Source organism: Telmatherina bonti (genome assembly GCF_933228915.1).
Source record: "Telmatherina bonti genome assembly, chromosome: 24".
NCBI lineage: Eukaryota > Metazoa > Chordata > Actinopteri > Atheriniformes > Telmatherinidae > Telmatherina > Telmatherina bonti.
Window position 1 is genome coordinate 25,003,773 of NC_136633.1, and position 23,464 is coordinate 25,027,236.

Genomic DNA, 23,464 nt, shown 5'->3' on the forward strand with positions numbered 1-23,464 from the left:
TACAGCACACTTCATAGTCATTGTAGAGAAATAAATGTTTTAAGTGTGCTTGGGCATAAACAGTGTTGGTATAACAGGAAGTGATTTCAGATGATGGGTCATGACATTCATTTCATGCTTTGAGGGGATTTGATTAAGAATCTTGGTGAATAATAAGGATGCAGGTCAAAAGCAGGTATTACAATCGTGCTGAAGTAGTAACAAAGTAGATCAAACTGACTATACACAACTCTGTGGGTTGATTTTCTCATATGATTAAATTAGATCGGATCAATAGCATTTGGGGGAAAAAAATGAGGTAGATCAAAATGATCAGGTTTAACCATTATAGCATAATTTGAAAGCAATACTAAAATCTAAGCTCTCATTTACAGAACAGTAAAGGTGGAATAAAATTTGCTTTTTGAACAACACAGGAAATCAGAGAGACTATAGTTGTGGATGTGTATGAAGGTGGTCGGAACAACACATACCTACTAATAGTGTGGAGTAAAAAAGTTCTTTATTTTTTCCTTTGACTTTGACACAATGTTGAGGAACAGAAAATGCTGAACTCAGAAATGTGAAAGTGCAGCAGCTGAACCACCTGTGGTGACCACACGAACAAAATGGCTGAGAATGAAACACAACTTGAACCATTTGCATTACAGTTTGTTACATACTTGGTGATGAGCAAGGATTTCTTCTTGTTCTGTAGGCTGTAAGAACAAAACAAAACCTTCGTTTTCAGTAAATTCATACTCCATGAGAAGTTACAGCTGCTAAGGTATATGTGTTTTTATGTGCGATGACCAATTGACACCATTATTTCATGTTTAAAACAACAAACTCCATCCGTGGCAGAGCGGGGTTGTGCATGTGGCATTGTCCATATCTTTAAACGCCATGTTTAAATGTAATTTTTTAGATTTTTTCACCACCTTAACCAGCTGTTAATTAAAACTTTTTACTCTAGTCAAAGCACAGAAACAAAAAGACAGTTTTGATGTAAAAGTTGCAAGATGTTTCCAGCTATGTTACCAAGAAAAAAAAAATGCTGTTTGCATTTGATTTTTGTTTCCTTGCACTTTCGCTTTAATCTTTCATCACTATTTTAAAGATTAGAAACTGCTTGATTAGTGATGAGTGTTAACAGCTAGATGGTTGAGGTTGGGAAAATTTCATGGCTTTCATTAAAACTGATCCTGTATCAGATCAAAGTATGGTTTTCCTAGAGTGCTGAGTGCTGTGTCCTCTGATAAACACAAATAGTGATGTAAATATAAAGTATATGTACTATTGAAAATCATTCATGTTGATAGCATGAAAATATAAATAAACAATCTTACTAAACCTATTTATTTTGTGGCTTTCCATAAAACGAAGCGGGTAAAGCAGATAAAATTTAATTGAAACCAGGCAGTTTAGACGCTACATTTTAAAATGTGGGATTTGTCCTCATGTCTTTTTCTATTTGGATGCTGTTTGTGTCATTTAAAGAATGGCACTTTTAATAGTTCACCTGCTGATAAAGCAATCAGCAACTCAGAACTCTGCATGATTTTATCTAAACTTAGCACAAGCAAGGAAATTTGTTTGGCTGATTATTTATCCCCTAAATTACAAATTGGTTGTGTATGATTCATGACTGGAAAGCCTTGATTAGTCACCACAACAAGCAATAACTTTTAAAGATCATGCTTCCATGTAATGAGAATCACAATGAAACCTACGGATAGTTTTCCAAAAACTGCCAAAATCCCCAGTAGCCTCCTGTTAGTAATCACTCTCATTCCAAGTTGTATGGTCACTGAATGATTACACTCTTTGTACCTTCTTTTTGCAGGTCACCAGTCACATTTTGCTGTGGGATGGCATCCCATTCCTCTGCCAGTACCAGTGTGGTTTTGCTGGTCACGCTTGCATCAACCGCACACAAGCAGTGATCTTGCAAGTCTTCAGTTGAGTTAAAATCCGGACTTCTGGCAAACCTTTACATCCTCTCCACTCCCAAATTCTGGAGATACTATGAGGGAATGCATCGTTTATGGAGGGTAGAACAAGGGTAGAACAACGCAAATTCCAATACCTAAGGATGGTCCCCTGCTCCAGAATTTCATTCTAACATTGTCATGGCAAGAGAAACTGTCACACTCAGTGGGACCCAAAAGCAGAGTGGAGGAATGAATAATGAATTTATTGTTTGAGTTTGGGGTGTATAAGGGAACAGCAGTCCAGGAAGTTTCTCGCTAGAAGGAGATGATGATTACTGGAGCCCAAAGGACGTTACTGACTTAGAAAACAAGTTCCGTAATATGGCTTACTGTTTCCAGAAGAGGCTGATAAACTGGAGAGGGGAGTACAAGATCCTGGGGGTGGTGAGGGAGATCAAGACGGCAGGGCAAACAGGCAGGTTAAGACAGCAGGCTGGTTGTACAGCTGGAGATGAATCCTCAAAGGGTTGAGTGGTAAAGATAGGATCCAGGTAAGGCAGGGTGGTACTAGGTCACGGAAGGGAGTGAACAATTCAAAGTTGGCACAATCACTTTGAGAACACAGTATTCCCTGAAGTAGCCTGGTTTACTACAGATACTATGAGATTGTCTGATCGAGACTGGATTCCTGCAGCTCCTTTAGGGCCAGGGCCAGATGAGCTGCAGCTGTGTTCAATCAGCAGTCCAGAAGCCAACTCAGCCCCACCTGAAACTCAAAGGGGGGAACACTATTGCATGAAAGCAAATCATGATGGATTTGTCTGTCCATTAGGTGCCAAACAAGCGGCAACATTTGGTGATTAAAGGTTAAGCCTATGCGGAAGTGCCAAACTCATCGGTTTTAAAATTATTTCATCTTGAAATTAGGCATCGTTAGGGGCATGTCCTTTCAATAGATAGGCACCTGATACCCCACTTCAAGAAAGGCAGAGTGTAGCACAACTGCAGTATTTAGCTGGTTAACAGTGTGATTTAGTTCCTGTCAGGAGCTAATCCAGGTTAGCTCAGTGTATTTTCTGGGAGAGATAGCATGTGTAATGCTGCCAAGGTGGTGGCCCAATGAGCTTTAATTGAGCTCTTCAGAAACCTACAGGTGATGTCACGCCCCTTCCATCTTTTATATACAGTCTATGGTGCCAGTCAAGCACCAGCATTTATACTCATTGCATAACCCAAGCACTATTATTTTGTTTTGTCCTTTGCTTGCTATGCTGTTTTAGAAAGTCCTTTCAATCAGTATGACGAAATCAGAGCATTGTATACTTCCAAAAAGACAGAAAGATAATTTAAAATCACATTATGCATACTTTGGCTTCTTTGTTTTGGTCTTTAGTTCATATTAAAGCTGCTTGTCTAATCTGTGCATCCAAACCCAAAGATACCTGCTAAATCGTACCCCCTGTTATGTCATATGCTTGATTCATTTCATGTTGTTTTATATTGTTTTATATGTAGATAGAAATAATGCCTTCCTTTCAGCAAATGCCTAAAAAGTTCAGTTTACTTATGTTTTTGTCATTGTCTTCCAAAGCCTCTCAACAGTCATTTAGCTGTTACCTTCATGACTTCAGAGTCTTTAATTATAAAAGCTTTCAAGCCAGACCATCAAACATTAACTGACAGAATCTGCATGTTTTCTTTCTATAGCCACAGAAGAGATATTTTAGCGCAGTCCTTGAGCACTTTTCAAAGATATGAAGCAGTGGGTTAGGTAATGGAAAAGAGGAACATTTTCTTTAAATCTTAGCTCAAGTGTTAAAATAATCTGTGGGTGGCATGAACTTAAAGACCCCTTGAAAAGGAAATATAAAAGTAGAAACATGCAGGGAATGACTTCTTTTCATGAACAAAAGGCATCTGCAGCTTGTCGTCTTCTCAAGGATGTGCGTGGGTTTGATGCTAAGCATACCACGCAGTGCATTTTAGCAGGTCTGTGGTGGTCGTTGTTGACTTGTTGTTGTGTGGCAGCAAGGTCAGAACTAAAAGCACGATTTACCGACATGGAAAGCAGCAGGCTTGCAAACAAACAGGTTTATAATGGCATGCAGAGTAATGTTGAGGAATACTTTTAACATTTTTCTGACTTTTGAAAGCTACACTAGGAAATAACTGAATGTCATTCTTTCTTTGTATTTTCAGCAATTCTTATGCACATACAAAAGACATCAATTTCTCAGAAAAAAAGCTATTTACAGATGAGCAGAGAATCTGAAAGAATAATTGATTGATTATCCGTTTGTAACTTAAGCCTTTTTTCACCTCCCTCCATGCTTTAGACAATGTGAGATGCTGAGACAGTGGGGTACCTGCTGATATATAACAGCTCTGTGTACCTACTGTGTTAATAGCCTGGCTTGGTAAAAAGCTGCAGAAAGGCTGTCTGTTGTGTAATTGTTTCTCACTGTAACTATGGTTATCACGGCAGTAATGGCAGTGTCATCAAAATAGAGGTATGCAGTAATTCCTCATTCCATCCTGTTTGAGGAAAAGTAGCAGCTCTTTAAGATGAATTCAGGCTCTTTGGGGGCTATGAGACTGGTGTGCTTTAGAATCAGAATTTATTTACCTGCCATGTGCAATGCCTCAGACAGAGATTGCCATGCATTATTACTATGATGTTACCTTTAAAGCCTCCTATACTGTACATGTTAAATATGCAAATGAACAGAGCCTTCTGTTCATCTTCAGTCTCTGAGAACACGTAATAACCATGATCTCCTACAGCACTGCCATATTTTTTATTGTATGAAACTTAAGTCTGCACTCAGAAATCAGGTCTGAACTCAGCACTGCCCTCTACTGGATACATTGTCAAACAGCAACACAAGGCTAAAAGATTATAGGAGTTTCTAGGCAGTAATATTTGACAACATTTGGCACAGAAATACCTATTAACATATATAATGAGAACATAAGTTATGCTTTAAGCAATGTAGAAGGACTAATGTGTGTAGAAATTAAATGGAATTGGACATTCTAAGTCGATTAGTGCTAATTTATTTCCTCAAGATAATATTGCCTCTGCTTTGCATATCCCATGCATCAATATTAACATCCGTAAGTCAGTTTCTGGTTTTAATGGAATGAAAAATACCTTTGTGCAACTTTTATCTCAAAGACCCCTCTGATGACAACAACCATTGGCGGAAATGTTCCCTTGCCTTGACTCGGTTCGCTGAGCCCTCCGTCTGGAGCCAGGCCTGGGGGTGGGGCATGGTAGCAAGCATCTGGTGGCTGGGATTTTGCCCATGGGGCCCGGTCGGGCTTAGCCCGAAACGGTTACATGGGCGCCACCTCCTATGGACTCACCATCTGTGGGAGGATCCATAGGGGTTGGGGGCAATGTGAGCTGGGTGGCAGCAAGAGGTTGGGACCCTGGCTGTCCAATACCCGGCAACAGAAACTGGCTCTAGGGACGTGGAATGTCACCACTCTGGTGAGTAAGGAGCCTGAGCTTGTGCATGAGGTTGAGCAGTTACAGCTAGATATAGTTGGACTCACCTTGACGCGTGGCTTGCACTCTGGATACCCTTGAGAAGGGCTGGAGCTTCTTCCTCTCTGTATTTTCTCATGATCAGAGGTGCCGAGCAGGTGTGGGCATTCCCATTAGCCCCTGCTTGTTGCCTGTATGTTGGGGTTTACCCCAGAGGACAAAAGGATAGTTTCCCTCTGCCTTTGGGTGGGGGGACGGGTCCTGACTGTTTGTGCTTACACACCGAACAACAGTTCATAGTACCCACCCTTTCTGGAGTCCTTGGAGTGGGTGTTGGAGGGTGCTCCTTCTGGAGACTCCGTTGTTCTTCAATGCTCATGTGGGCAACGACAGAGAGACCTGGAGGGGAGTGATTTGAAGACAACCCCCCCCAACCTAAACAGTGTCTCGTTGAATTTCTGTGCTCATCATGGATTGCCCATAACACTATGTTTGAACATAAGAGTGTCCATATATACACCTGGCATTAGGATTCCCTGGGCTGCAGTTCAATGCTCCATTTTGTAGTCATATCATCAGACCTGCAGCCACATGCCTTGGACATGCCATCAGGTCGGAGATATAGGGAACATTCACATTAGCCTTTTTGATTCGAATCTAAGTCTGTTTACTTGGAACGTCCGCTTCGTTTGGGGAAATGTGAATGGGTAAAATTAATCCTGACTCAGATTAAAGAAGAGGACTCACTCTACTGATGCACGCAGCTGTCAGTCTGTTTCAAGAAGACCAAATACAGTAAGTGGACAAACAAAGTGCATTTAGGGTTCAGTGCACAATCTTTATCCGTACAGCGGGTAAACACAACCAAAGCTTATGTGTGGGATAACCGACTTCTCTGGACAGGATAAATAACTTGCATGGATAACGTGGAAGAATTTGGTCAGAGTTCTGATAGAACCAACCAAACCACTACGATCTGATGCAGCTTCACTTCTCTTTTGCCTCTGGTGGAGAGTGAAACACTTCTTAACTGTGTCTTTATTCCTTGTCTTTATCACAGTTTGACTCCTTCCGCATTTTGTACAGGCTGTAGCAAAAGAGGAAGAGCAATTGTCTGCCAATCTTAAAGACAAAATGCCAACATAAAAGTCAGTAGTTCATTTCCAGGTTTGTGCTGACTACATGTCGAAGTGTCACTGACACTGAACGCCATATTGTCTCCTTATGTGTCTGTCGTGGTTTGAATGTGTGTAAAAGAGCAAAGCACTGAGTGTCTAAAAATGCAGAAGTGTGAATGGGTGAATGTGGCATGAAGTGTCAAGATGACTAGAAAATGTCTATACAAGTACAATCTTTTTCAACTTAGGCTGTTTTTAATTGTGCTTAATAAACTTAGACTTTTTTCTATAACAGATTTTCACCAACTGCAACCAGGGTATCCCTCTTAAGTGTTTTTGTTTGCTTATTTTTTATGCTCTAATATATATCCTGGCCTTAGATTAGATCATTACCTATTTTTAGGGGTTTGTGCAGTTTGTATTATCCTTTTGTTTCTGTAATTATGTTTTTTTTTTGTTTGTTTTTTTTTTTAATGTAAATTAGATGTCTTCTTCGATTGCATACCTAATCTACCAATAAAGGAATCAGTAAAGTTACATTGACGTTGTTGTAGAAAGTAACACATGATGCCATCTTTGGATAGCAACTGGTGATTGATAGTAGGATTCTTCACACAAAAATAAACCAGTTTAAACTTTGTTTCTAAGCACCCTTAGAGGCAAATATGTTATTGTCAACCTCTAACGCAGGGCTTCTAATACACTAATTGAATCACAAAGTATAAATGAAGGTCATAAGGCTCGAAAATTGAAAGGTGTGATGTATACTGATGATCTGACGCATTTAACATCATCTGTAAAACAGATGGAGGCAGTGCAATGGCATTTATGGCCTCCAGGGGCACTAGGTCACTGGTGTGTATTGATGATGTGACAGAAGGCAGCACAGTGGATTGGTCTGCACCTGACAGTGCAGATGGATAATGACCCGTCCCATGAGTTCTTCAGGGAAAAGAAATACTGCATTCTAAAATGGCTGATCACAACCTGATTCATCTGCATTAGGCGTGATGAAGACAAAAAGCAGATATGACCCCCACACACACATCAACCAAGGAAACCATAGTGAAGGCCCAGCAATGCAACACAAAGGAGGAAATACAATCTCTAGTGATGCCCATTGTTCCAGAGCTCATTGTCAAAGGATTCAAAGCTGCTCCTGATAGCAGGCCTCTCGTCTTGCAGGGCAGCTCCACTTTCAGGCCTGTGTGGGAGTTTTCATGAATGGCTGGATCAGAGCCAAAAAAGTGCTGCATAGAACTTCTCGAGTTAAAAGGTACAATATAAATGCAGACCTTTTACCGGTGAGCAGCACATGCAGGAAAGCGTGAAGAGGGAGCTTAGTAATAAAGTTGAAAAGAGGAAGAAAAAGGAGCCAGCGAGTTCAATAAGGTGATAGAAAAAAAATCCAAAAGGAGACCTTTTTACTTCTGAGCATCACTAAAACTCCATCTAAATCCTTTTACGAGAAGTTTTCCCCCCAAGGTCAAGGAAAAACATGTCAGCAAAGATGAACTTTTCTGACTTTTCATACAGTCCCTTCATTTGTATTATTCAGTCTTAAGGTATATGTTGAACCTTATGCTCCAGGCACAGTGTAGCAAACACCTGTTGGTTTATTTGTCCCTCATCTCCATAAGGTGCATTTAAAAGGACTGAAATGCTGGTTTTGATGGTAAGGAGATGAGTTATGGTCAATCGAGAGGATGATAAAAAAGCATCCTGCCTGTTTTAACCAGTTAATGATTCATAACAACAATCCAGATATGACACTCTTTGAATATCAAAAGGAAAGAGACTCATTTGCAAAGTCTTAAATCTGCTTTAGCTTTATTTACCTCACAGATGTTGGGTAGACATGAGGACAGCAGCTGGAAAGAGGGCAGAGACATGGGCGTTGGAGGATACTCGGCTGCTGGGGGACGGTGCACAGCAATAATCCCCATCAATCTCTTGAGAAAATTATGACGTGTCTACGTTTAAAATCCAATTATCCTCATTACTGTTAGGAGTCGACGCATGTTAATGATGCGTGAAATACATGAGCAATTTTTGAGGCCAGTGTAATTACAACAAGTCAGGGTGTGATGACCAACAGATGCCACAAGATGGAGAAAGAGTTCTGGAATTGTTTTCCCTTTGTGTGAATCGATGTGGCTCCAGTAGAGCAGTGCTTGAATGGTGTGATCAAAAATGAATGGGGGGAAAAAGAGGGGTCTTTCATGATGATAAGCTCTAATTAAGTACATTTTGGAAATTCATATAATTAGTCTTCATAAATGAATAGCTTGCTGTGAGTTTTTGTGTTAAACACTCATTTGAAACTAATTAAGACTGCAGTTATGGACTTGAAGACTTTCTCTTCCTCAGCTGTGACTACAAAATAATATTTTTGAAGTTAATGCCTATTATTCAGCCTGTAAAAGGAATTTGTATCAAAACTTACCTTCTAAATTACCTTCAAAAAGCATTATAATAAGGTTTATACACACGAGTAGGCGGAGTATTTTTTAGATCCAGCGCAAGAGAGAGCTTTTGCAAGTCCTAAACATCACTGATGACATATTATAGTCGAGGCGCAGCTACACTGTAGCTGTCACGGATGTTAAAAAGGCATGATCCATTCTCTTTGTCTTGTAACCTAAAATAACCAAAGTGAAACCGGGGCCCATTTTATAGAGAGAGACTGACGATGCTGTGTTTGTTCTTTCCAGAATGGAGAGAAGGAGAAAGGATTAAGAGCAGAGTGCAGTGAAATCTTCGTCTGTAAACTACATGACAGATACTAAAGCAGTAAACTGGGTGTAAGCTGTTTTCTATCATGGCTTTGACGAAACACAAAGCGAAGCAGTAGGTCAGGTCCCTATTAATCATGTCGCTTTTTATTAAGTCTCACAGGATTGCAGTCTATATCTTTTTTTTTTTTTTTTTTTTTTTTACATGGAATTACACCACACTGAACATCTCCTTCAAATTAACACAAAATTGAATAAAAACTTCACAAATTAGAAACCAGCTTTTAACATCATAATAAGATTTTGTGTGCAGTACCTGCCAACTCAGTGACTTTCAATGTCATTAAAAGCATTTGAGTGTGCACCTCCCATCGCAGATGGTCTGACTGAACACACATCACAATGAATTAGGGCTGCAGCGCCTGGAAAACTCACTATTCCCACTGCTCCCAGCTCTAAACCACTGCCTCCTTACCTGCACTGTGAAGATTGGCATGTTTTGGAAGCATCACCTAGTAAACTGCAGCATATCTCTAGGTCTGAGCTATAGCCGGTAAATTCGGCCAACATGCCTCCTGACAACTCCCAAAGGTTGTAGGAGCTATAAATAATGCTGTCTTTGCTCTGAATAATAGTGTAATTGCTACAAGTACTGCATGGTCTGACATTAGAGAACACCTCATCTCGTGACACCTCTAACAACGTTTCACGCCTAACTCGCACTTACTTTGCACGTCTTTATCGGTTCACCTTGTACTCTGTCCTTTAAAAACAGGTTTAATGTTTAATGCCTTTGCCAGAGTTTCTTATTGTACTTGAGAGCTGCTTTGGATGAAAGCGCCTGCTAAATGATGAAATGCAATCGTTATGCCTTGTCTCGGGGTGGCCAAGACAACATGAAATGACCCAGCTTCTTCAAGTCTGAGGCGGCCACGGAGACATTAAAATGAAACACTAAGTAGGCCGTGGTTTCTATTGTTCTCAGCAGTGGGTGACCTCAAAAGACGGGTCACATTTTCATCCAGTACAGCCATCAATGACTCAGAAAAATTCACAGTTTCACCCATGTTATGAACCGGAAGGCGCATTATCATGCACACAGGAAAGACATGTGACAGAAACTAGTGGAGAAAATCAACATAACCAACTGACAAATTCATCAACAAGAATGAAAAATTCTATATTTTACATGCTTGGTCACAAGTACAGAATGTAAGCTTATCAAAAGGGCTTATCCAGGACTTTTAAGGCCTTTAGCAAACAGTAAATTGTATTGTTTAAAGCTAGTAAAGTATCTTGACTGTCTAAACAAAATCAAAAGATTGAGTCATCTGAATACTAACAACTTTTTACTTTTGATGCATAACTCAACAGTACAATACATTTAAAAGTCATATTATGCAAAATGCACTTTCTAAACATTTTCTATGAATCATGTGTCCACATTGACAGCGTTTGAGGCACAAAAATGATCACATTCTGTCACCTCTCCCATTTCCTTTGTTTTTTGGCAAATGTGTGCTCAAACAGATAAGTCAGATCTTTCTCTCTGTGACCTTGCGAAGGGAAATATCCACTCCCCCTGCTGGTGGATACTGCTCTTTAGTGATGGAGAATAAGTGGCCCTTTGTTACTTCAAGATTGGATTACTGCAATTCTTTATTAATGGATTGTCCCAAAGATGGCCTGCAGTGTCCAGTGATGCAAAATCCTGCAGTGAATAAAGTTCTCCATTGTCAAGCTCCATGGTAAATCAAATAGGTCATAGTTCCATATATTTCAAACGGAGAACTTCGATCTCAGACTGCAGGTTTACTTGTTCCCAGGGACTATAAGAATACGATGGGAGGAAGGGCCTTCGGCGATCAGGTCCTTCTCTTATAGAATAATATCCCAGTTTGTGTTTAGGTGACATACACCCTCTTTGCCTTTAAGCTGTGACTTACAACCTTCATTTTTGATCAATCTTATAGATAGGGATGGCTACACCATCCCTTAGTTATGCTGCCTTAGACTTAGACTGCTGAGGGTCATCCCATGCTGAACTCCGCTCTTTACCATTTCATCTATCTGCTCTTTATCTTCTATGTATAGACTTATGACAGTGTTGGCATTATTAACGTATTTCTCCTCTTTCTGCAGGTCTTCCTGGATAAAAGTTCCATTGCATGTTGGTCTTGCTTTTGTATCCTCTCCACCCTAACCAATCGAGGCAGACGACTGTCCTCCCTGAGCCAGGTTCTTCCTGAGAGGGTTGTGAAGGGGCATGGACAGGCACTGCTCATGAACATTTAAAGATTCAGACACAGAAAGAGTCAATTCTCAGTAGGCTTCATTAGACCCACTTCTGGAATGTCTGAAATTAAGGATTAAGCCTAAAATAGGGGCACTATACCATTGACAAAGCTACTTAAAAAGGGTTATTATCTGAACAGTAACTAACTATTGAGGTTGCTTTACGCCCTAAAGAAATATGTTGCCTAAACCTAACCAGGGTGTTAAGATGCCTTAAACCTCATCAAGCTTCACTGTTTTGACCTAAAAAATGTCCAAAACTTTATTATGTAATTTCTATGGCTTAACTCAACAAAATTCTCAAGTTAAGACACTAAAGCTACCTGAGCCATTAGCTTTTGTCTCTAAACCATTTCTTGAAGTCACCCAACCAAGAACATTTTAGTTCTTCTTCTAGTAGGAGATTGTACAGCCTAAACCTTACTGAGTAGTTTATATGCCTTAATCTGGGCAAGAAGTGAAAATGAAAAGATGCTGACGAATATTATCAGGCAGAAACACTTTCAAAACCACTCTTAATGGGGTGATAGTGGTAAAGGAATGGATCAGAATATATAAAATGTTTGTGTCATTGCCCTTCAAATAAAATCCTTTTCAGGAAAGGTTGTGCTTGGTTCAACAAGTCTCAGCTGAAAAACACATTTCACTGTTGATCTTGCTACATAGAATAAGTACCATGGGTGCCAACATAGTTTGCCCTCACTCCCCATCTGTCACAAATATAAAATAATTCATTCATTGTTCAAAAAATAATTAGTAAAGCAGAGACATGGGAGTAAACTTAATCTGTTGTCTTTATGCAATCTAACAATGTGTAAATGACTTCTAATATGTTTTTATTCAGACTTTACACAGCAAACCAACTTTTTGTCAAACCTCTTTGATTGATAACTTTCCCGCTGTCATTACAAGTGTTCATAATGTCTTTACTAATATGTGATTTTTTTTTTCTTACCTGCTGTTTTCCTGCAGCTTTAATTGTGTCGTCAATATTTGCAAATACAGCCATATTCAATTCAATTCAATTCAACTTTATTTATATAGCGTCAAATCACGGCAATGCCATCTCAAGACGCTTTACAGACAGAGGGGAAAACATAATGAAGGCCAATTCATAACAGCCTATATAAGGAAACCAACAGACTGAGTTGAGTCCAACTCAATCTCCCATCCTGAGCAAGCACACTGGCAACAGTGGGAAGGAAAAAACTCCCTTTTAACAGGAAGGAAACCTCCGGCAGAACCCGGCTCAGGACAGGCAGCCATCTGCCTCTGCTGTGTGGGGGGAAGAGGACAGAAAGACAACAGACAACAGGAACTGCTACTCCCGGCCAGGGAGACCTGCTGAGACAGGAGACATACATGTTAATGATGCAACACTGTTATTGTGGGGGGGGGGGGGGGATAAAAGAGAGAGATAAAGAGAAAAAGAAAGAAGCTCAGTGTATCAGGAAATGTCCCTCAGCAGTCTAAACCTATAGCAACATAACTAAGGGATGCTAACCATCCCTAGCTATAGGACTTATCAAAAAGATAAGTCTTCAGCCTAGTCTTAAAGGTGGGGAGGGTGTCTGCTTCCCTAACACTAACTGGGAGCTTATTCCATAAGAGAGGGGCCTGATAACCAAAGGCTCTGCCTCCTGCTCGGCTCTTTGAGACTCTAGGAACCACAAGTAAGCCTGCAGTCTGCGAACGAAGTACTCTGCCTGGTATATAAGGAACTATGAGGTCTTTGATATATAGTGGTGCCTGGTTGTGGAGGGCTTTATATGTAAGGAGAAGGATTTTAAATTCTATTCTAGATTCAACAGGCAGCCAATGAAGAGAGGCTAAAACTGGAGAAATATGATCTCTCCTGCTGGTTCTGGTCAGGACTCTGGCTGCAGAATTCTGGATCAGCTGAAGGCTTTTCATGGCATATTTAGGACAGCCCAGTAATAGAGAGTTACAGTAATCTAGTCTCGAAGTAACAAAAGCGTGAACCAGTTTTTCTGCATCACTCCGAGACAGAATGTCCCTAATTTTGGCTATATTACGTAAATGAAAGAAGGCTGTTTTAGTAACCTGCTTAATATGTGGGCCAAAGGACAGGTCAGGGTCAAATATTACTCCAAGGTTTCTCACTGTAGCACTGGAAGCTAAAGTAATGCCATCCAGGTTCATTACAAAACTGGAAAATTTAGCTCTGAGTTTTTCAGAGCCAACGAGAATTACTTCAGTCTTATCTGAGTTTAAGAGGAGAACATTTCTAGACATCCAAGTCTTTATGTCTATGAGACAATTTTGTAGCCTATTGGGCTGATTTGTTTCATCTGGTTTAAAGGATAAGTATAGTTGAGTATCATCTGCATAACAATGAAAGTTTATTCCATGCTGTCTAATAATTTTGCCTAAAGGGAGCATACATATCGTGAAGAGTATTGGTCCAAGTACAGTAGCCATATCAGGCTGCACAAGCAAAAGAAACAAAAATCTTTGTAAATGACATGTAAAACTTTAATTGAATGTTGAAAACAGTTTTATTCAAGTAATTTTTTGATGATGTGATGTGATGTTTTTACAGATCTGTTTTGTTTGTGCATACCCAATCAGAATGACCAAAGGATTACTGTTGGCCACACAAAGACCCCAGAATGTCATGCAAAGTTGCAAGGTGAACCCCCAGGAAGCCTACAGGCTACTGACTCAGTTGAAATGACGTTCATTTGGTTTAATATGAATAAGAACTTAAAAGACAAATAAAATGTGATGTTTCATCATGAGATATGATAAATGAATCATCTCAATAATAGCTTTGGATGTTTTTCTGCAATAACTCATATGCACTAGTACGCTCTGAAGACATTTTCAAATTTTAAAACGTAGTTGTCTGGCATTTTCCAAAATGCCGGGCAGTGCATTAAAGCACCCTTGCAAATCATTACAAATCACTTGATTACACACTCCCGAGACATCTGGACACTCTAGATTACCTCTCCAGCTTGTAATATTTTTCCCATCCTGAGGAATGTTTGTGTTGAATGCTCCAGCTGAGAGGTGCTGAACCAACTTCCCACATGACCTTATCTTTATAATGTGCCACTCTGGGGAGATTTACTTTAATATGTTTGGCCAAATCCTGTTTAGCAGAGGAGGTATAATGTTGATGTAGGGCAGCCAATCCAGTACATGCTGGCTTGGACATGTGTGCACATGCAATCTGTGTACACGCCTTGTGATGTAGAAACAGAATGACATATTCATTATCTAAGCGCAGCTTTTGCTTCTTTCTAAAGGTCACTGACAAGTCAAGTACCCAAGAGTAGAAATTTACAATGATGCGAATAAGCAGTAAAAAGCTAATCTTGCTGTAAAAACGTGGAAACAGTGATGTTCTTTGAAGAAAATCTTCTTAATAGTTTCCAGGCTCAGAAGAAGCAACATCAGGAAGTTAATCTCAGACATACCAATGTTATCCTCTTCCTATCTTTGGGTACATTTAATCAAATCAAAGAATGATCACCAGCTTCAATTCGCAGTGTGGAGCAGACAGGTGGGTGGAAATTAATGTTGTCCCAATGCTCAATTCATCCTTAATGTCTCGGCTAATGTCAGACTGTCCAAATCATGAAACATAAAGTCCTGATTATTCAAATGGAACTGAACAGTAAACAAGGTTAAATAAATGAGCTTGGATAAATAAGCACTCGTTACAGACAGGGATTAAGAGCAAAATAGTTTCCATGCCTGAGAAACCCACATGGGACCTAAATAGACATGCCGTGTTGCAAGAGGAAGCTCATCTTTGTTTGCACCCTTCTGAGCAACTATGAAATTGAGATAATGTGATTAATTCCTCGTATCTGCAATTATGTGCTGTGACATGAAATTGCTAATTATCATTTGAGAGCACAAAATTGTACCACAGGCGTGTGTTTATGCAGGGGGGGGAGCATGCATGCTCCAGGCCTGCAGAAGTTATTTTTCGAACTGTAGTCTGTGACAAATTGCTTAATAACAATAGGAAATTGTATGAATTTTACTGTTATTTCCTTAAAGCAAACGTGTGTATTAAATGCCTTCTTTAAACCGACATTGTGTAACATTTTCTTTTCCTAATGGTCAAAATTGGTCTGCATTCATTTATGTGTTGATGTTGGTTTATTATGACCTTTGTTTACATTCACGAAAGCAAAGAATTTCAGTTTTAAATATGAAGTTTTGAAAGCAAGGCATCATGGCTATATCACTGTAGGACACTAGCAGCAGGCGGCTGGAGTGAGTTTCCTCCGCACGGTGGCCAGGCTCTCCCTTAGAGATAGGGTTAGGAGCTTGGTCATCCGGGAGGGGCTCAGAGTAGAGCCGCTGGTCCTCTGCATCGAGAGGAGCCAGTTGAGGTGGCTCGGGCATCTGGTCAGGATGCCTCCTGGACACCTCCCTGGTGAGGTGTTCAGGGCACGTCCCTGTGGGAGGGAGACCAAGAACACATGGGAGGGATTATATCTCTCGGCTGGCCTGGGAAGGCATTGGGATCCCCCCCTGCAGAGTTGGCAAATGTGGCTGGGGAGAGGGAAGGCTGGGATACCCTGCTTAGGCTGCTGCCCCCGTGACCTGACCCCAGATAAGTGGTAGAAAATGGATGGATAGATGGACACTAGCAGCATAGCTATATCATTGTAGGACACTGGCAGCATGGCTATATCACTGTAGGATGCTAGCAGCATGACTATCATTTTAGGACACTAGCAGCATAGCTATATCACTGTAGGACACTAGCAGCATGGCTATATCACTGTAGGATGCTAGCAGCATGACTATCATTTTAGGACACTAGCAGCATAGCTATATCACTGTAGGATGCTAGCAGTATTGCTATATTACTGAAACTATAGATGCTAGCAGCATGGTTATATTAGTGTAACTATGGACGCGAGCAGCATGGCTGCATTACTATAACTGTGGAGGCTAGCAGCATGGCTATATTAGTGTAACTATGGATTCTGGCAGCATGGCTACATGACTAACTATGAATGCTGGCAACATGGCTGACTGTGGGTGGAAGGCATGACCTTTGACTTTATATGTGAAGTCAATGTTTTTAAAACAAAACTTAAAAAGCTCCTAGAACAATTAAGCTCAGCAGTTATTTAACGCTAAACAGCAAGAGAGAAGTAAAGAATGGAAAATTGCTCATCTCTTAATACTCTTAACTGAGTTTGAATTTGGTCCTATTTAAACTAACCCAGGTCCACTTCCATGGATATGGTGGTTCTGTTTGAGTCATATTAACCTGTGACTCTGGTGGAGCATCAATCTAACTTTTTCTAAGAGTGGCCTCAAACAGTTTGAGCATGGGTTTCTATTGACCACTGCCATATTCAAAGTGTATCTCCAGTGTCCACCATGTCCAACTTCAGCATCTACATGATGGGTCCATCATGTGGCCGCAGTCGGGAGAGGGGCTGCCCACTGCAGTGCCTGTTGGAAATAGTAAGGTACTTACTGCTGCTGAAAGTACTGCTGGTACTTTCCATGAACTGGCAGATGCCAAGGTGGCATTTAAGTATTGATACCCATGTTGGTTAATATCTAACAACACAAACAATTTGAGAATTGATTAGTATCTGATAATAGATTTTTTTGATAACACTAATATGTAAAATAATCTTCAAAGTATGTTTACAGTGTTAATCTTATATTGCTAATATAAATTCATTGTATTCTTGCATTTTTTTTATTCTTTTAACATATTCCATTGATCTATCTGGGGAAGTTGTTATTTCACATATCCTGTCTTTTTACAAAACTGGAGTCAGAGTTAAGTCAAGATAAAGCACCTCACAAAGGATGAAGGTTAAAGGCTTTGCTCAAGGGCCCAAGAGTGGTGGCTTGGCAACCAACCTCAACCCCTGACCGTCTGATCCTTCTGTTCAGTTACCCAAAGTCTTTAGAATAGAGCCGGCAATGCTGTTGTACTTGTTAATACATTAACATGTAAACTGCATTTAATTGTTTTTACTGTCTGAGTGTAATGCCCTAAAAATTTAAATCAATTCATATCATCACATCTGAAAAAGGCAAATGATCAGACTGTGTTTCAAAACTATAAATAGCAAAGTGATATTGCAGCAGCTAAAACATGAGAACAGGTTCACCCTCTAATGCTGGTTACAATATTTGCACTGAAGGAAATAAAAGACTTTCCCAGATGAAATTGAATAACTGACAGAAAAAAAAGGGATTGAAATGATAATATAATGGCAGTCCCTTCATTTTAGACAATTTATTCAAAGAGAAACTCACAACAATGGGGGTTATACCACAACATAAATATGTCAATGTCTCATTAACTTGTAATGCCTTCAATGCCGTTTTGGTCTGATGATATAAACAGGAAGACCAAGAGGACTGTTTAAGTACAAGTTGTCATTGAATCAAAACATTTAGTGGTTGACTCATGGTTCAGACACTTGTTTTGGCTGTTTTTGTGGTTGTTCGCCTTGTCAGAGAACAGCATGTTGTATAAGTTGTAGTTGTACACTTGTTTTCAAGATTTTATGGAAAGCAAATTAAGGTCAACTATTAAGGTTATTGTTCATTTAAGAAGCCAAACATCCCAAAATATTTAATCCAACATTTTGTCTAGAAGATATGAGTGCTGATAGCTTTATTTATGCAATCTTATAATTGAGCAAAATTGACCAAAAACATAAGTATCAGTATATTAGACAATGATTCTACTTTTATTTCAATATGTTATTAATCAAATCAAACCTAAAATGTGTCGATTTCTTTGTTTACATTTATTAGGATTTATTTTTCTTTATATTAACCTCAATAGTCATAGCTTTGTTTAAATAAATAGAAGGGTTTTTGCACTTTAAAACATGTTCAAGCGCAAATCTGTCTGCATGTACGTGTAACACCTCCACTCATTGTCAAGGGATTAAGACCACTAAGCTAATTCAGTGGAGTAATAAAGGATTTGCTCTAAACTCCAGATTAATTGGGATTAAGCACTTAAACATTTTAGGTCTTGTTGAGGCTGAAAAGGAGGTGAGAGAAAACACTTTTCACGCCAGCACTGCTCACTCAGCCCCGGGGGAGAAAGGCATTCATGAACTGTGTGATGTCTGCCACTTTAGAATAAGGCTGAAAGAAGGAGCCCATGAACAGCAGCCAGCTGTGTGCCTGTTAATGCCACTTCGTGTACGCTAAAGTATCGGATGTGTGGGTGGGCAACTGTGGTTCAGATTTCTCATCAACCTTTTTCTGTTCTGTGCCTGGAAGAAGTGAAGTGATTATTACACCTGAAGCTCAGACACCTTGGACAGTGAAGAAACAAGGGACAGAGCAGAGGTCTATAAGGGTGTGAAAGGGTTTAAGTTGGAGAGTGTTTATTTTAAAAAATCCTCAGTTTATCATCCCAATTTTATTTTGAAACTAAAAGTTGTTCTGCTTCATCGCACCGTATTTGTGCCCAAAAGCCCTTAATTCCTTCTGTAGCTCAGAGTCTTATGTTTCAACCATAGACCGTAAAAGAAATATGGACGGAGCCTTTGGCGGTTAAAAGTGAAGCCTGTGTGGAAGTGTATAAAAACTGCAGTTCCTCCTTCATCCACTAGGGGCTACAAAACAGAGCGAATCCCCATAGACTCCCATGTTAAAAAGACCAACTTCACAGCAGAAATAAACATGTTTACAGTCTGGTTCAAAAATCCATTCTCGGTTAATAGGTCAGGTTTACCTTAATGACAACTGTGGGGAGAATGAATTTTTTTTCCTAACTCGCCCATTTAAAAGTAATTTAATCTCAAAGTTCGGCATATTTAGGGGCATGTCCTTTTGATTGACAGGTACCAATCTTCCACTTCAAAACAGAAGAACGTAGAACAACCGCGGTATTTAACCGGTTAACAATGTGACTTAGCCCTCTTACCTCCGTTAGCTGGTTAGCTCTTGTTATCTCCGGGTTAGCTCGGTTATCTTTCAGCTTCAGGCAGCTTGGAGTTCGCTCGATGTCAATCATCCACCATGACGCTCACAGCCCCACTCTCAGCTCCACCTCTTTGCCCATATTTGTATTTTCCAGGCGAGACGATATGCATGCCCCTGCCAAGATGGCGATGGTAGGAACCGCCCACTGAGCTTCAATTCAGCTCTTCAGAAACCTACGAGTGACGTCACGGAGGGTACATCCATCTTTTATATACAGTCTATGGTTTCTAAACACACAGGCACTCAGTCTTGGTTTTTACCTATGATTGCAGTTTGAGGGCAATGTCTTTCTTTTTCGGTGCTGCAAAGGTGGTCAAATGTTCTTCCAGTTGATATTCTTAAATGTGAAGGATAGACATCGTCATTTTCCATGTCTTTAAGTGAAGAAATTTCATGCTTCTCTTTGTGTTAGACTAACATTTACATTTAAATTCCTGTTCTTTTAAAAGGTCAAGTTTCTTCCAAGGCTCTATACTTTCTAAAACACTTTCACTCCTGAAATATTGCGAACATGCTGTATAGGACCCTAATTATATCACTGATCTTCCGTTACACCCCCAGAAACTGGCTTTCGTCTTCTTGGCCCATTGAAACCACTTAACCAACGCAAGCTCCACTAATTTTCGAAGCATGTTCTCAAACCTCTGCTCTTTCACGCAAAATTAGATTAGAGCAATTTACTGTCATGAGCATTTTGGGATCATGCGTTGAAGAGAAGTAAAGGAGCAGCAACATGCAGGACAGTTGGGGAACGTGCAAAGAAACATTGCGTTATGTAAGTGGAAGGAGTAAACAGATTAATGAATGAGCAAAAGAGCTAATCTGCTCATTAACCTTGTCAAAAAGAGGTTGCATTTCACACCTTTTATTTTTAACCTCATGCCACATCTCTCACGTCCCGCATCTTGGCTGTCATACATTAATTTCAATGCAGGACAGGCCTTAAGGAAAGCATCCTTCAATGTGAAGAGTTTATGTTGAGGACACAAGAAGAGGAAGAAACAAGTTTTAACAGTGAAGAACTTTTGTCTCTCCCTTCTGGCAGTGAGCGTAATGACGTAAGCACTGTTGATGTGTGGATAAGATGTATGCCTGAAGGAAATCCACCCCAAATAACAAATGCAAACCTGACAAACCTGTCCTGTTTGCCCTCAGTGCTTTTTTTTTTTTTTTCTGCTCAAGAATAAGAAGCAACACCATTGGCTCTTGCCTTGATTATGTAATCGTCAATGTTTGTTTGATTAGCAGTTTCTTGTGTTTGATCTAGATCATGCACAAGCTACCGAGTTGAGTTCAATAACACTCGACGGAGCTGTGGAGAATAGAGAAATAAAGAATCATTTGCATCCAGATCATATTATTTGAAGTTGAAAATAAGGCATTAGCCATGGATGCCTTTTGGGTTTCAGACTGCAATCCTTCCTTTACATGTGTTTGTCATCGGGTTTTTATGTTTTTCTGTGACATGACCCACCATAATGAACAACCTGAAAACATCTGAAATGAGTTGACTGTGGCATGTCATGTTGGGGCTTAAAACATTTGGTAAGCACTGCTCTATGGGAAATGGTCACAAGAGGGTTCCAGTCCTGCAGATTTTCAGCATTTACGTAATCCAACACACCTGATGCAAATGAAACATATCCAGCAACCGATAGAGGTCAACATAATGATTCAAATTTAGCAGATGTGTTTGAGCTGGGAAATATCAAAAACCTGCAGGACTGCGGTCCTCATGGGAGTGAATTGAATAACCCTGGTATAGACTAAAACCTAGGGTTTCCCCAAGGTTCCAAAGTGGACAGGGGGTCTGTGAGGCTTTGTTGGTCCATAGGCTGTGTGATTGTTAGAATAAAGGTCATGTCCATACATTGATGACTTTAAGTCCCTGAAGTGGATAAATCAGAATTTTCATAATGAGCCCTACCTTAAAATTCAGTAAATGTACCATTTGGCACCATGGTGCTGATGGCTCGTCCTCATGTTAAAATAAAAAGAAATTATATATGTTGACTTTACTTTGATTTACTCAAAGGACCAGATTCAGTCAGGATGCATACTTTAAGATGAAGGTTAATTAAATGAGCTACTGAAAGCATCGTGCTAAGCACATGGTACTGCTGCCTTTTTTCTTGCTCTTCGGCTGCCTGCTAATTCTGATAACCTGGGATCACTTGCTCAAACAAAACTCTGACTGCTGCCTCCTGGCTGGGATTGGTCCTAACCATCACATGATCATCTCCTCCCTGCTCATTGGATAATTGGAGCTCCAATCTCAGCCGCTTCCACTGATGTAGGGACTTAAAAGACACCTGGAGTCCTTCACTCAACGGCAACCACTGGTTCAGTAGTGGTCTGCCCTCAGCTTGCTTTGGTGTTGGACTTTGACCTGTTGTATTTCCAGAGGACATTGATACAGCAGCATTGTTTTCTCTTGTTTAGTTCTTTTTTTGTTGTCGTTCTTAAATCTTGTTGTTTGTGGATGTGAAACCAGTAGTGTTACATCTGTATGTTTTTTTTTTTTTTTTTTTAATGGTTAAACCAGTGCTGCTTTTGTTTGGGAAAAACACTTTATATGCCAGTTTTCCTTTTGGTTTGGTTATTTTCAGGCCCTTTGGGGTTTTAAGCTGCATCCTTACCCCAACTCATTCTTATCATATTGCCATTTCTGGTCTGTTCTTGCCTCATCTTCCCCATTGAACAATAAATCTATTGGTCCAAGTGAACACCTTGCCGCAGATCTGTCTTTTGTTTGGCTCAGTTGCCCTAGCAGAGTTTGGGTCGTAACAGCACGGTTTTGGAATGGGGCAGGGTGGTGGGGTCCATGGCCTTTTGCTGGCAGCATGAAGGGGGTCTTCAGAAAGAAAGGTTAAGAGTCAAAAGGTATTGCCAATGTTCATCATTATTATTAAGATTTAATTGTAGAATCTGTTTGTGTCCATAATGCTTCAATTTGTAAATACTGATTCACAACTTTATAAATTAAAATTTGAAATGGAAACCCAGTTTATACTTAAACTATCATCACTTCACTGCCTATAAATTCCTTGAGTCAATAATTTGGTCACAAATATCGACTCTTGTTTTTGTCTTTTTTTTTCATTTTTTAATTCTTTCCATTCTAAATTTTCTATCTCCCAAGCATATTGGTTTGACTTTTTAGTCCAGACTCTGATGTCTTCCTGTATGTCTTTCCTTTTAAAACATCAGCTGAAAGCTCAAATTTGAGGACACAACTGATTGACAACCAATGTTTGCGATATGGATTTCTATTTTTGAAGCATTATATTCAGCTTGTCTGTGGCTAGGGCCAATTTCTTATTGTGTCCAGTCCCTTTCAGAATCAGATTCACTTCAGACTCATTTTAGAAAACCAAATGAGTGAAGATTTCCATGTTGCCAGTTGCTATTGATCACATTAATTTCTGTGGGTTATAGCTGTTAAAGCCATAGCAATGTATCTGTTGCTATGGTTGATACACTGCAATCACGCCTGCGTGATGTCAAACAAATTGCTTCTGAAATGAAATGCCCTGATGGATATTTATTCATCCATTCATTCATTTTCTTTACCTTTGAGTCCAACTCAGAGTTTTAGGGATGGGGGAGCCTATCCCAGCAATCACTGAACAAGAAGCAGGGTACACCCTGGACAAGTTGTCACACAGTCAGGCATCAGTCCATCACAGTCCTGAAGGACATTTTCATAATTCTAGTGATTTAGGAAATCCAGCTGTAAAACTGTAAAATACATGTACCTGCATCCGACTGACTCATTGTGTCAATTGTTCTCGTTTAGTAGAAACCTGAAGGTAACAGATTATATATAAAATCTCTACAGTCCATCTTTACACAAACATGTTATTATTTACAGCAGAAAGGCCTGTCAGGTTGTGTTGTAACACTGTGCTAATGCGTGTGAACAAATTTTTC